Source organism: Colobus angolensis, unplaced genomic scaffold (assembly GCF_000951035.1).
Source record: "Colobus angolensis palliatus isolate OR3802 unplaced genomic scaffold, Cang.pa_1.0 Scaffold77, whole genome shotgun sequence".
Taxonomy (NCBI): domain Eukaryota; kingdom Metazoa; phylum Chordata; class Mammalia; order Primates; family Cercopithecidae; genus Colobus; species Colobus angolensis.
Genome location: NW_012121487.1, coordinates 4,044,238 through 4,056,308, shown reverse-complemented (window position 1 = coordinate 4,056,308; position 12,071 = coordinate 4,044,238). Strand labels below are relative to the sequence as shown.

At 50.0% G+C, this 12,071-nt stretch overlaps 1 protein-coding gene across 1 annotated transcript in view; it reads right to left on the bottom strand.

Annotated features, from left to right (window-relative positions):
- NTRK1 (neurotrophic tyrosine kinase, receptor, type 1) overlaps positions 1-12,071 on the bottom strand; it is a 66,860-nt gene that overhangs the window by 41,530 nt on the left and 13,259 nt on the right. The gene's annotated exons all lie outside the window — the stretch shown is intronic.

Genomic DNA, 12,071 nt, shown 5'->3' with positions numbered 1-12,071 from the left:
CTCCATGAGGACCCGAGCAGCCAGGGTTGCCATGGCAGTGAGGCAGAACAATTTGCAATTATCTCCTGCTCAGGACCAGAAGTGGTTGAGCCCGGCAGGGAACCTTTGTGTCTGGCCTCCAAGCAGAACCAACCTGTCCCCAACATCTCATCTTAATTTCATCCCTTGTTATGTCTATTATATCGGTCCACTGGATAGGTATTTTCTGGAGTGTCATAGGACACACTTGAAGTGGTCAGACATGGGGCAGGGTAGAGGCCCTGATGACATCACCTGTTCATGCCAGATGCCCCCACCCAAGCCAGGGGACACACAGCAGAGCAGGGTCTGTGCGTCTGGCACCCTGTGGTTATCCTGGGAGGCCAGAATCTCAGTGTTCATCTGAGACACCATTGAGGCATGTGGATGTTGCACAGGAGAGTCAGTTCCCAGGTTTTTCTGCCAGTGCCATGAGGGCATTTGAGAGGGAAGGGTTGCAAAAGAATGACGTCAAACCTTGACGAAGGGGGTGGCAGCAGGAGGGGCTGCCCACGGCTCAGAACTCTTTAGCTTCCTGCACCCAAGGGCTTGGGGTATAGCTGCTGTGCCACACACATGCCACGTGCTCTGGGTCTGGCAAGATGAGCCCTTCTGTGCACCCTTGCTCACGCCCGCCAGCAGCTGTCCTGCAAACCACAGCTCCCTCATACCAGAGTGGAGTGGGCACGAGTCTGCACGAGGCCGTCTCTATGACAACAACTACCCTGTTATACCCACAGGGTCAGGGTGGGCAGCAAGGACCACCTGTGTGGAGCCCCACCCCTCCCCTGCCCCGCGTTGGTGACTGAAGCAACAGTGACCCCTAATGGTTACCAGCAGAACCACAGCTAAGGGAGAAAGTTGGGGAGTTTGGGCTTCCCTGCCTTCTGTTGCTGGGTCTCTGAGAGGCCTCCAGGAGGGTGGAAGGGTGGAGAGACTCCACGCCAGCCCTGGCTCTGAGACCTGCACACTCACACAGAGCACACAGGCACGCCTGCATTTGCAAACGCCCACAGGGCAGCAGTGGGGTCAACCCCTCTCCCCACCACCTATGCCCGCTAACCCTCACAGTGCTGGTCGTCTGGATGTGGAAATGCTTAAGGAAGGGATTGGAAGTCGAAGAAAAGAGGGCTTCATTAATATGTCGTCGGGGCTGCATCTGCAAAGATGGGCAGGTGGTGGCTGGTCCAGAAATACTTCTGGGGGAAGGATGTAGGGATGCTAGGAAACAAGCTCTATCGCTGTCCAAGTCCTAGAAAAGAAGTGGATTTAACTAGGTAGCAAGATAGATGGAGGCTGGACTTCAGGAGGGACTTCCCAATGCTACAGGGAAGCTTTGAGGAGGGAAGACATGTCTCTTATCTGAGAGATAGTTGCAGACAGACAACAGGTTGACCTGGAGAAGGAAGGATGGACACCTACCACAGAGGCAGAACAGTAAATGCAGTGACTAAAATCCAGAAACACCCATCTTGGTCCCCCTCCTCTTCCCCAGATTCAGACAGAACTCCAGAAAGAAAAAAAAAAAAACAAACCTGTAGCTGGCTGGGAGAAGATAGGTGAGCATAAAAGAATGGCATGTTTACCATCCATCTCTCAAAACTGTCCCTGTGGCCTTGTGGCAGATCCTCTACCCACGGGGACTATGGATCTCATACCCTACCCCCTCTAAGCTCAGGAACAACTGGTGCATCTTTGTAGGGGCCGGGAGAACAGGTTGGAGTTCTCTGGGGAGAGAGGCCCAGAGGCCTGGGGGAGGAGGTGGAAATGGTCTGAAGTCAGGTGAGCTGTGCCACTGAGCCAGTCCTCGGTGGCAGCGAGATGAGGTTCCTCTTCCTCTGCGCTCACAGTTATTCTTCCTCTAGGCTCTGGCTATGGAGCAGAGGGTTGTTCCTGGCTGTCACCAAGTAGGAAGAAGAATGGGGTACAAGGACGTGAGAGCTCAGCTTCTGACACCTGATTTTACCAACGTCTTTTATCCCGCCCTGTAATACCAAGCTCCAAGTCCCGGGAACTTGGATAGCAGAGTGCCAGGTCTTAGCCGTCCAGCCAAGGGGCAGTCCTGGAACAGACACTTTGGACCTTGCCCTTGGCCCAGTGTTGACACACTGTGGAAGCTCCTCCCCTGGTCCATTAGCTGTTTGACATCTTCTCCTGCTTTCTGTTGAGGGCTAAGGATAAAGGGGATGTTAGTATGTGACCGCCAACCCACAGCGAAGGTCTTCCTGCTTCCAGCCAGAGGCTCCCATGCACAACTCCTCAGGCCAACACCATCTGTTCCCAGGGGTAGGACTGAAGTTTTGGTCTCCTCCCAGCCCTGTGAGGTCAACTGACAAAGAGCTGACACTCCCTGCCCACCCCTTTTCTTTGCACAGGAGGCAGAGAGCTTGAACCACCTGGGGCATCTCCTGGTCATCCACCATGAAATTGAGCCCCTCTGGGTTACTCGTCCAAGGGCCCACTATTAAGTGATCACTAGAGTGGCACCATCCACTGCTGGAGAGGGTGGGGAATGTAGCATCCTCTTGAATGTGTGCCAAATAAGGAATCCAGGTGGGCGGAGCTTGGGATGGGTTTAGAGCAGATGATACTCAGTGAACCCCTGGACCCTGGATGCAAAGCTGAAGTGAACGGTGCTTGGGGAGCCCTGGCACATAGTGCAAACGGTACCTGGTGATTCCCTGGTACACAGTTGGAGCCCAAGGTGCTTGGTGAGCCCTGGATGCACAGTCTGACGGGAAGGGCACTTGGTGAGATAGGAGCTGGAGATCAAGTCCTCAGCTGCAGCTGATGCCTGGCTGAAGCACGCTCTTTAAAGGGGCCACATGGCTCAGAGTTATGATGTCCTTGCTGTTGAAAAGTGGCCTGACGGGCCATGGGGCAACTGTTCAGAGTGAGTGTGGTGAGGGGTGGGGTGATCCCTGGGTGTGGATATCTGGATTTCCCTAACTCTGAAGTATTTGCCCTTCTCCAAAGCCAGGAGATCTAGACCCCTGCCCAGGATCTTGGCTAATTGAATAGCTTGTCCAGCCCCAGCTTAGATATGCTCTTCACTCAGCCCTGTGAAATATGCTCCTCATTCAGTCCTGTGAAGGCAGCACATCTGAATGGTTTGGCCTCCCCTACTTAGCAGGCCCAGAGTTGCAGACAGAGTCTAGCTTCTCCCCGGCTTCATCACTCCCACCATGAAAGAGGAGGGAGGAAGGAGGGGCATAAGGGAGGCACTCACAGGATGAAGGTAGGACTGAAGTTCCAGGGCCAAAAAGTGAGGCTAGTTCAGGGACAGAGGGCATTCCTTCTTGTCTCTCTCCCCACCTTCTCCTTCCACACAGAGGGAGGTAGCTGTCAAGGCCTCTAGACGTAAGAAGGAGGACAAGAAAGAATGGAGATGCCAGGTAGGTCATGAGGAGAGAAAGAAACAGAGTGGGGTGTGGAAGAGAGAGGCAGCGGTAGGGAGACAGGAACTCAGAAACGTCCCTATGCACAGCTGTAGAAGCTCTGAGGACACCCCGGGACATTTTACCCAGCCCTGCCCCTTTGATGTCTGTGGGTCTGTCCCCCAGCCCTCCCCACTTGTGAACAACAGGGGGACTTTCTGCTCAGTCATTTCCGGAGATGAGACAGGTCCCATCCTGGGGGCCCGCTCTGGCTCCCAGCTTCCCAGGTGTGTCACGCTGTGTCTTAAGCAGAGCTGGATAGGAGAAGCGGGGTGGGCAGACACGCAGGAGGAGACAGGGGAGGATAGATGAAGCAGAGAAGACGAGGGTGGCAGCCAGGAGGAAATTCTGAGACTATGAAGAAGGATTCTCAAGAAAATGAAACAAAAAGGACAGAAGTTGACAGCAGGGTCAGACACGAAGCGGAGAGGGAGAAGGGGCCTGGCCAGTATCCCTCCCTAGATGGAGGCAACTTCCGAGGCATGGGAGGCACAGGTGTGAAGGAGACAGGGGTGCCTCTTTTGGAAGCAGAATTTCCTAGGGGAGAGACCTTCATGCTGGAAGGCCAAGAGCTGAAATAAGGTAATGGATGCCCAGTGCTTTGTAAGCTATAAAGCACTATACAAATTATTGTCATTGTTATCTGGTTGTGATATCATTTACAAAGATATTGCAGAAGTACATTTAGTGACATGGAAAGATGGCCACGATGAACTGTGGCGTGAAAAGAGCAGGTTACAAATAATATAAATGATGCCATTTTTTACATTTCCATGTACAGATTCAGAAAAAATATCTGGAAGCATAAATATGCATCTGGGTGATGAGTTGTGGATGATTTATACCTTCTTTTTGCTTCTCTATATTTTCTCTTTGTGTTTTTTAAGGAACATACATTATTCATGCGGGGAAAAACAAGCAGTTTGCTTTGAAAAGAACGAGGCTTCCTGCCCAGAGGTCTAGGCTCAGGATGAGTGAACAGAGCCTTACAGGCCCCCCGCTCTGCCGCCTCACTACCTGGGTGTGTATCACAGGCTGCCTCATACATACTCTCCAAGAAGAATTTTTTCCTCCATGTTTTAGGCTGGGCCAAAGTCCATTTTCTTGAATTCAGGATTGGCAGCATGTTTTTGTAGCCCTACCATGTCTTCCACCCCAGGAGACATAAAACAGGTGGGAAGTAGAGAAAAGCAGACACTTCTCAGAGATTCCTAGCAACCCTAGGCTTACCCCAAGGAAGGCCAATAGCTCCCTGCTTACAGGATCTTTGGGGCCACAAAAAGTGAGGGCACCTTCCCCTCCCAACCCTGTGGGGTCGGCCTCTGCCTATAGTGGCTCAAACTCCTAAGTCTGGGTTCCCACACCCTTCCATTTCTCACACATTCCATGCCCATCGCCCAGGCATGTCCCCTTTTTCCATTCCTTCCCTCATTCTCTGCCCACCCTTTCCTCCCAGTCTGAGTGTGGACCATCACACCCCTTGAGGCCTTCCCCAAATTCTTCCTCACCGAGATCCCACTCTCCTCTCTTTCCCAACCTAAAAATACAACCTCCCCGCCGCCACCTGCTCCGCTCCTGAATCTCCTCCCCGAGAGCCACTCATCCCCACCTACCCAGAATAGTTTTTGTTCTGTTTCGTGTTTTGTTTTGTTTGTTTGTTTGTTTTTTGTTTTTTGTTTTTTGTTTTTTTTTGAGACAGGGTCTCTATCACCCAGGCTGGAATGCAGTCAGAATAACATTTAACATCAGTAACTCCTTACACTGGCAAAGAGTTTTCTATTTCCAAATTAGATTTTTTAAAATCTACTTTAGAGAGGGCAGCATCAATGATCTGAGAAGCAAAATGACTCGCCTAAGATCACATAGTCAGTTACTGGAGGTCCAGCCCACATCCACTACCCCAATCTGCCTTGAGGACTGAGAATACAGCTGCATTTTCCTCTCTTGGCCTTCAGTCTCTGTCTATAGTTATAAATTGCATCTTCCCTGTCCCTAGGCTGCGGCATTTAAGCCTTCTACTTCTAGCTGCAACCTGCCTTTTCAGCGTCATGATATGCCCCAACCTAATACAAAGCCCATGTTTCAATCAGTTTAGACTCTTCCCTGACAGCTTGTACCGTGTCACCCACCACCAAGCCTGGGACTTGCATCTTCTGAGACTGGCCTTCACATCTGTCCCCATTCCCTACTCTGCATCCTTGGTCTCTGCGGCTTCCCCGTGATGCCCTTTCTGATCTCTATACCGCCCACAGGGCACTAAATACCTATTACCATACACAGCTATGGTGCAAGTGTTAGGAGTCCCCTTAGGAAAACAGAAACCACTCTAGGTATTTCCACAGAGAGAGAGTATTGAATATAAGGGATTGACTTTACTGGTGTGAAAGCATTGAGAAGCGAAAAGAGAACACTAAGTAACACAGAGATAACTGCAGGAAGAAGCTAACTCCCCTAGGCTGGGGAAACAAAGAGGTGAGGTTGAGGTTGTGAGAGTCTAAAAATGCAAAGGGACCCTATAGAGGTGGGGTCTCTCAGAGGAGGAGGTGGTGCTGCCCAGCTGATACCCCAGCAATACTGAAAGGAAACAAACAGAAAGAAGTGAGTCCTCCCCTGTCTCCCTGCAGTACCCACTACTGGCAGAACCTAACAGAGCGGGCAAAGGAGTCTGGGAAGTGTGGTTGGCAGAGTTTCAGCTCCAGCCTCACAGAGCGGAGTACAGAAGGGAGGGTTTAGAGCCAAGAAACAGTAAGCAAGTGACCAGCATCGTGGTAGCTATTATTTTTCTTATACCTAAAATATATTGAGCACCTACCATATGTCTACGCTTGACATACTTTTTTTTTTTTTTTTTTTTTTGAGACAGAGTCTTGCTCTTGTTGCCCAGGCTGGAGTGCAGTGGTGTGATTTCAGCTCACTGCAACATCCGCCTCCCAGGGTCAAGCAATTCTCCTGCCTCAGCCTCCTGAGTAGCTGGAATTACAGGTGTACACCACCACGCCCAGCTAATTTTGGTATTTTTAGTAGAGACAGGGTTTCACCATGTTGGCCAGACTGGTGTCAAACTCCTGACCTCAGGTGATCTGCCCGCCTCGGCCTCCCAAAGTGCTGGTGTTACAGGCATGAGCCACCATGCCCAGCCTTGACATACACTTTAACACACAAAACAATCTGGTAAGCTCACACTATTGCTGACATTTACAGATGAGGAAACTGAGCCTTACAGAAGTCAAATAACATGCTCAAAGTCCCACAACTAATAAATGGCAGAGCTGAGATTCAAAGTCAGATCGATACACATATTTTCCACCATATCACGCTGCCTGCATGATGACCTCTCTGGACCAAGAGGGCTTTGGAGACGGGTGGACATAAGTCCTGATGAGCAGGATGGTGTCTGTATGGCCCCAGCACCAGAATGTCTTTAGCAAATAGTGATGTGTTGAATACCCACTCATAGCAGGTCCTGCAGTGGGTGAAGAAGTCTCACAAAGATGGGCAAGAACAAGCCCCTGCCCTGAGGGGTGTGCGGTCTGCTGGGAGAGAAGATATGTAGACAAACAATTGCAGTACACCATGGTAAACCCTCATAGAGCTGTGTAAGAACCAAACGCTACGAGGGCACCATAAATGAAGGGATGAGGATGATAAAACTCATATCTCGATGCTTCCCTGCTGAAAATCCTTCGATGACTCCCCAGTGCTGATGAGGTAAGCACATAGCTTGCAGGCAGGCCTACCTCTAGGCTTCGTCTCTCAAGCCTCCTGCCCCTTCACATCCATACCATTCTCCAGAAGGCTTTGCAACTCTAAGCCTGCATGCCCTCATTCACTTTGCTCCTGCTACTCAGCATCCTCCACTCTCCTCCACCTCTCCCTTCCCATATATCTTGAGGATCACCTACTCCCCCTTTAAATCAGCTCTTTCAACTGCTGCCTCCTCTCTGAAGCCCTTACTGATTTCTCTTCCCCTTGCAATCTCATCCTAGGCAGAATAGACCACTCCTTCTTACACCCCTTCCCCCAAATCCTTGCTTCAAAGTTAAACTCCGAATGACCTGGATTTGTTTGCCTATATATCTTTCTTGCCCTCATGCCTCATTTATCTTTGTATCTCTTGAAACTATAACAAACTCCAGCACATTCTAGGCTTCAAATAGATGCTTGATGAATTAATGACAACAAACCAACTAGGGGCAGAGAGTACAGAAAGGAAAAAATATGCTACCTTGAGAGCCAGACCTGAACTGAATCTTGGTTCAACATACTTAACTAAAACTAGTTAAGTTTAGTTTGCTCCAGCAAAGTTATTGGTAATTTACTTCAATCCTCAGGTTAAGTCGCCTGTCAAATGGAAAATCCACCACGTACCTCAGGACACATGATCCCTGAGCCAAAGCATCAGCTGGACCAGCTGCCTCTTCCCTCAGGTGCTCAGGGATGATGTTGGGACCAGATGTGAGGACCTCAGTCCCTGGGGCTACACTAGGAAGTCTGGAGGCCTGACTGCCATGACTCCTCCTCAGCCACCAAGTCTATACTCAGCCACAACAGAGGAGGGAAGAGTGAAACCCTTCAATCTCCCCTCCCCTCTAGCCCTCTAGTTCCAGTGCTCAGAGTCTGTGAGATCCTCAATTCCCTCTAACATCTTTCTGCCCTAACCATCACATCCTCTAGTTCCTGTGATACCTTCAGCTTCATAGGTCCCTCAGAATATCTGGAGCCTCCTTGGGTTCTCTCGGGTATCTCTTGGTATCCTTGAGACCACCAGGATACCAAGCAGTTTCCCTCCCTGATGACTGCCAAGCAGTCCTGGAACTTGGCTGTCAAGTCGCCAAGCACTCTCTCTGCCAGTCTCTCCAGATTCCCAGGCTCTCTCGTTCTCTTCACCATCCCTCTCCATCCCCTCCAGGTACTGCCAGCTCTGACCCAGAACCATCTGGACACACAGCCACCTGACACAGGACTACAGCTGCTGCGGGGCTCCTCCCCCTGCCCTCCTGTCACTGTTGCCCCAGCCAGTTCATTGCAATTCAGTCTAACAGCAAATTCAGCCTTAGGAAACTTCTGGAAGCAAAGTACACACAGCAGGAGAGAGAAGGAGAGAAGTGGGAAAGGCAAGCTGATCTGACCCAGCATGCTCCTGCCACAGCTCCAAGTGACCCCCCTGCCTCCACATCCTTGCTAAAGCTCTTCCCTATGCTCGGGACACCCTCTCCACCCATGACTTCTTATTGGGATTCTGCTTAGCTCTCAAGGCCCAGCCCAAATGCCCCCAGACTGCACTCTCTTGAGTTTCCTCCCCTTCTCTCTAGGATGTAAGCCCCTCGAGGAGAAAGGATGACATTTGGGAGCCCTTTCAGGGCCCTGCAGCATGCAGGGTTGAAGGGAGAGATAAAACTAGAGGGGAGACCTGAGGTCTGACCCTCAGCCCTAGTCAGCAAGAACAAGAAGGTTGCTAAATGCTCCCTTCAGGATTCTGGGGGCTGGTAGAAAAGAAAGGAAGAAAATACCCAAGCCTCTGATGGCTGGCACATCTATTTGCTGATAGAATCCCAGAACCTTGCTGGGCACAGTGGCTCACGCCTGTAATCCCAGCACTTTGGGAGGCCAAAGTGGCCGGATCACCTGAGGTCAGGAGTTCGAGACCAGCCTGACCAACATGGCGAAATGCCATCTCTACTAAAAGTACAAAAATTGGCCGGACCTGGTGGTACATGCCTGTAATCCCAGCTACTCAGGAGGTTAAGGCAGGAGAATCACTTGAACCAGGAGGCAGAGATCACGCCACTGCACTCCAGCCTGGGTAACAGAGCAAGACTCTGTCTCAAAAAAAAAGAATCCCACCTCTCTTCTAGAAAGGTCTTCTTCCCCCATTTACCAGACAGCAACTAAAGCTTGGTTCACCTGGGCACAAGAGTGGAGGAGGGGTGAAGACATAATAAGAGAAACTATTTCCCAGCTAACATCTATCCCAGTGAAATGTTGAGGCACACCAGAAATTCCTTCCAGTCTCGTAACCTGGGCTGCATGTAGACAATGCTGTCATGGAGGGTTCAGCTGTTCCAGTGTCCAAGACAGCCCCCTCTGTTTGACAGAGCTGCTGTCCTGGGCCCGGGCTTCCACACACAGAGTAACTGATTCCATTTTAAAGGTATTGCAGTGATTATAATGTGTATCAAAGTGGTAAGCATGTTTCCAGAAGTGGGCTGTGCAAAGCAGAGTTCGGGCCATGTGGCGCACAGCCACAGATGGGCTGTGCTGAGACTGCCCTGTTGCCTGAAGAGCAATGCTTAGACAGCAGGCTTCGGAGAGAATGGCAATCAGGTGTTTGAATGCTAACAATCAGACTCACTGCTCTCCTTGTTTGGCCCTTTTCAAATAGAAAAAGACAACTGGGCCAAGCGCAGTGGTTCACTTACTGCAATCCCAGCACTTTGGGAGGTCGAGGCTGGTGGATCACCTGAGGTCAGGAGTTCAAGACCAGCCTGACCAACATGGCGAAACCCACATCTCTACTAAAAATACAAAATTAGCCAGGTGTGGTGGCGGGCACGTGTAATCCCAGCTACTTGGGAGGCTGAGGTAGGAGAATCCCTTAGAACCTGGGAGGCGGAGGTTGCATGAGCTGAGATTGTGCCACTGAACTCCAGCCTGGGTGACAAAGCAAAACTCTGTCTCAAAAAAAGGAAAAAAGAAAAAGACAACTGGTTTGAGTCTGGGGGTCGATACTTGGGCGCAAGCAGTCCTACTCCTTAAAGTGTCATCCTACCCAGAGCTGGGCCCAATGAGAGACCGTCCATCCCTAAGGGCCTCCCTGTCCAAAAGGCCGGATCCTGAAGGTGGCCAGGACTCTGGAACTCTCTGCAGAACCTGGGCTGGGGAGGCAGACTTCTGGGCTAGAGGGACCTGTGCAGCCACTCCACAGCCCTCCACACTGCCTTTTTAGTTCCTCCCCATCTTCGGTCCTGCTCTGCTCCACCCCAGAACTGAAGAGGGGGATAAGGGATGCGGGGAGCCTTGTTCTGTGGCTGTGTTATGTGCTCTAGGTGGTGGCACCCACTGTCCCCTGTTGGGACACTCTCCCTAGAGCTTGAATGGCTGGCTTCTCGCCTGTCACCTCATGGAGAAGCCTTCCAAAAGCATCACCTACCCTACATCTAACACCCTACACTGTCATCCTCATACCTCCTATTCGTTCCTATTGTGAGCTGAAATCACTTTTCCTATTTGTTCATACGTTTATTTCTCTCTCCCCCACCAGAATAAAGGCTCCCAGAGAGCGAGGCTGTGCACATCTTGTTTGCTGCTATATCCCCAGGGCCTGGCACTGCCAGCTACATCAAGGGAGGGCTCCACTCTTGAATGAGCTGACTGGATGGACTTCCACTTATTATTACTCCTCTAAGGATATGATAAATAGAACAATGATAATAATTCCAACCTGACAGCAGCAGCCTTTTACAGTTGACAAAGCAATGCACTGAGTCACTGGTCATTTCCTATGTACAATGACTTAGTCTGGGTTATTCTCACTTTACATATGGGGAAACTGAGGCTCAGAGGGCCTCTAGGATTTGCCACAAGCCACGCAGCCTTTCTGGTGGTGGAGCAGAGACTCAAAAAGACCCTGACTCCCACCACACTCCTTCCATAGCCTCACAGTCATCCGTACAGGGAAGGGTAAACCACAGCTCCTTCTTCCTCATCATCCTCATCCATGCGGGTGCCCGTGGCAAACACAGGCGTGTGAGTGAAGAATTATCTGCCACACACAGAGGCTGACCCACGTCTGTGCATGGAGAGAAGCATGGAGGCAGCCTGTGAGGCAGCCCAGCCGGGAGCATGGAAGAGGAGTCAGCACAAGCCGCCTCTCCCTGGAAGGGCTGTTATCCTCTAAACCTTCCTTTTCTTCCTTTCTTTGCTTTTTTTTCCTGAAAATGTCAATACATAGTTGTTCAGCATATCCTGCATGCCAGCATTTTACCAGGCACTGAGAATTCAACATAAATAAGACAAGGTCACCACCTCAGAGTGGAAATGAAGAAAACAAACTCGAAACCTATCACTTCTGTCATTGATTTGTTGTCTCTTCAAGTAAGTCGGTTGATCTTTGAGCCCACTATAATGTATTAAAAACCAAGCAAATGATCTAATTTATCAATATCAATAATAATATTACAATCGCAAATGGCCTTATAATTTTCAAACATTGGATATATTATAGGCTGGATGTGATGGCTCATGCCTGGAATCCCAACACTTTGGGAGCCTGAGGCAGGAGGATCGCTTGAGCCCAGGAGTTTGAGGCCAGCCTGGGCAACATAGACCCCCATCTCAAAAAAAAAAAAAAAAAGATATATTAATATACTATATAACATTTTGTGAAATAAGTTTTTTTCATACCTTCATAAGAACAAGGAATGATTTTACTAGGCCTGGCTCATTATAAATTCATGCACTAATTCTATAATAAAGCCTGATTTAGAAACCCAGTCAGACACATGGCAGACCCACAGAGAAAAAGTAGCTGTCGAAGTCAGGGCCAGAAGCTGACCATTTCAGGTTCATAGTCTCTTGCTTCCATTTCACTTCTTTTATTACCTAATTTTTCTTTTT